Here is a 2,215-nt window from a genome sequence, read left to right as displayed (position 1 = left end):
AAAAGTCCTTATCCGATTCCTATTAAAATAAAAGAGATTGGAGGAGAGTTCTTATCCGATTCTCACTTAAAATTTTAATAAATATTTAAAAAGGAAATCGGAGGAGAGTTCTTATCCGATTCACACTTAAAAACTTTAACGAATATTTAAGAGATCGGAGGAGAGTTCTTATCCGATTCTCACTTAAAAACTTTAACAAATATTTAAGAGATCGGAGGAGAGTTCTTATCTGATTCTCAACCTAAAAAATTTATATAAATATTTAAAAGAGATTCGGAGGAGAGTTCTTATCTGATTCTCAACCTAAAAATTTTTAAATATCTAAAGGAGATCGGAGGAGAGTTCTTATCTGATTCCCAAATTAAATTTTAACAAATACGTAATATGATTCCCCCTGAAGTAAAATTAATACGCAACAGCAACTCACTAAGGTTGTCTCATTTACTTATGTATCTGGGTAATCTGGATTAGTGAAAAATCAAATATTCCTTTCGGTCAAAAGGATTAACATTTCCATTCAAACCCTCCTAACTATGAAGAACGTGAAGTTAAATCTGCTTACCCTCGTTGAGGGATGAGGTGGGGTGCCTAACACCTTCCCCACCCGTTTACGGACCCCGCACCTAGAATCTCTGTTTTTGAAGTGGTTTTATTTTAACTTACTTTCACAAATGGTTTTCTTTAATTTCCCTAAAAATTAAAGTGGCGACTCCTCACTTTTCCCACTTCGGTGAGTGTTCGTCCAGGCGACCGCAAAACACCTTGCGACACCGGGGATTTTTGGTTTTAGTAATATCAAGCGATAGGCAATTTAGCTGATTTAGGCAATTATATTTATTATCTAATTTTATTTTACTAGTTATGTTTCTCTTCTTTTCTCTCAGGTGCCTGATCTGGTATATGACCAGAATAAGGCTAGAAGAAGAAATTTTGGACTATGATCCGAAGATAGAACTCTGAGAGCCATCAGGAGGGAAAGGAAACATTTAGAGCACGATCAAGGAGATCCTGAAATTCCAACCATGGCCGATAATAATGACAGACCAAGACTCTTGAGAGATTATGGAGCTCCATCTGTCCAAGGATTTCAGCCCAGTGTCACTAGACCCACTGTGGAAGCCAACAACTTTGAATTAAAACTAGCATGACTCCAAATGATTCAACAAACCCAGTTTGCAGGCTCACTAACAGAAGACCCACACTATCACCTCCAGTGCTTTCTTGCCCTATGTGACACATTTAAGATGAATGGAGTGTCTGATCAAGCGATAAGACTCAGAGCATTCCCATTATCCCTTCGGGATAAGGCAAGGAAGTGGTTACTTTCTCAACTAGCTGGAACATTCACCACTTGGGAAAACCTTTCTCAAGCTTTTCTAGCAAGGTATTTTCCACATGCAAAGACTATAAAACTGAGGCTTGAGCTCAACACCTTCAGACAAAAGGAAGGAGAATCACTCTATGATGCATGGGAAAGATATAAAGACCTGCAGAGGGAATGTCCTCACCATGGCATAGAAGATTGGCTATTAGTGCAAAATTTCTATAATAGATTACTACCCTCTTCAAGGAGCACAGTTGATTCAGCTGCAAAGGGTGATCTAATGGAGAAAAAACAATGAAAGAAGCACTTGAACTTCTAGAAAGGGTTGCATACCATAATTATGAGTGGTCAAATGAAAGAGGAAATGCAAGAAGAACTGCAGGGGTCCTCGAAGTAGATGCCCTAAGCATGATAAATGCTCAATTTGATTAGCTCATAAAGAGACTCGAAAGAATGCAAGCCAACGCAGTTGGTATAAACAATTAACATGAGGACAGCTATGAAGGAGGATACATGAGTTCAGAATACAACAATTTCAATGAACCCTCCACAGAACAGATGAACTATGTGAATAATGGAGAAAACTTCAACCATAGGCAGCCCAACAATCCATATTCAAATACTTACAACCTTGGATGGAGGAACCACCCAAATTTCTCATGGTCCAATCAGCATAACCAGCCAATAAATAAGCAACAAGGGTACAAACCACTAGCACCCCCTGGATTTCAGAATAGAGGTCAAAACTTTGCATAGCCATCATTACCTCAACAACCTAAACTAAAAATGACCATGGAAACCATGATGGAAGGATTCCTAGCAGCTCAACGGCAACAAACTGAATTGATTAAACAGCTGACTTTCAGAGTGGACCAACTTGCTACTCATAAT

The 2,215-nt window shown here is 38.5% G+C and overlaps 1 non-coding gene across 1 annotated transcript; it reads right to left on the bottom strand.

The window, feature by feature from the left end:
* Positions 1 to 1,409: 1,409 nt before the first annotated feature.
* Positions 1,410 to 1,516, bottom strand: LOC131169945 (small nucleolar RNA R71). The gene has a single exon (XR_009140890.1). It is a non-coding gene; the product is annotated as a small nucleolar RNA R71 (small nucleolar RNA).
* Between the last annotated feature and the right edge of the window lie 699 nt (positions 1,517 to 2,215).

Source organism: Hevea brasiliensis, chromosome 10, assembly GCF_030052815.1.
Source record: "Hevea brasiliensis isolate MT/VB/25A 57/8 chromosome 10, ASM3005281v1, whole genome shotgun sequence".
In the NCBI taxonomy this organism is placed as follows: Eukaryota; Viridiplantae; Streptophyta; class Magnoliopsida; order Malpighiales; family Euphorbiaceae; genus Hevea; species Hevea brasiliensis.
This window is presented reverse-complemented; position numbering and strand designations above follow the sequence as displayed.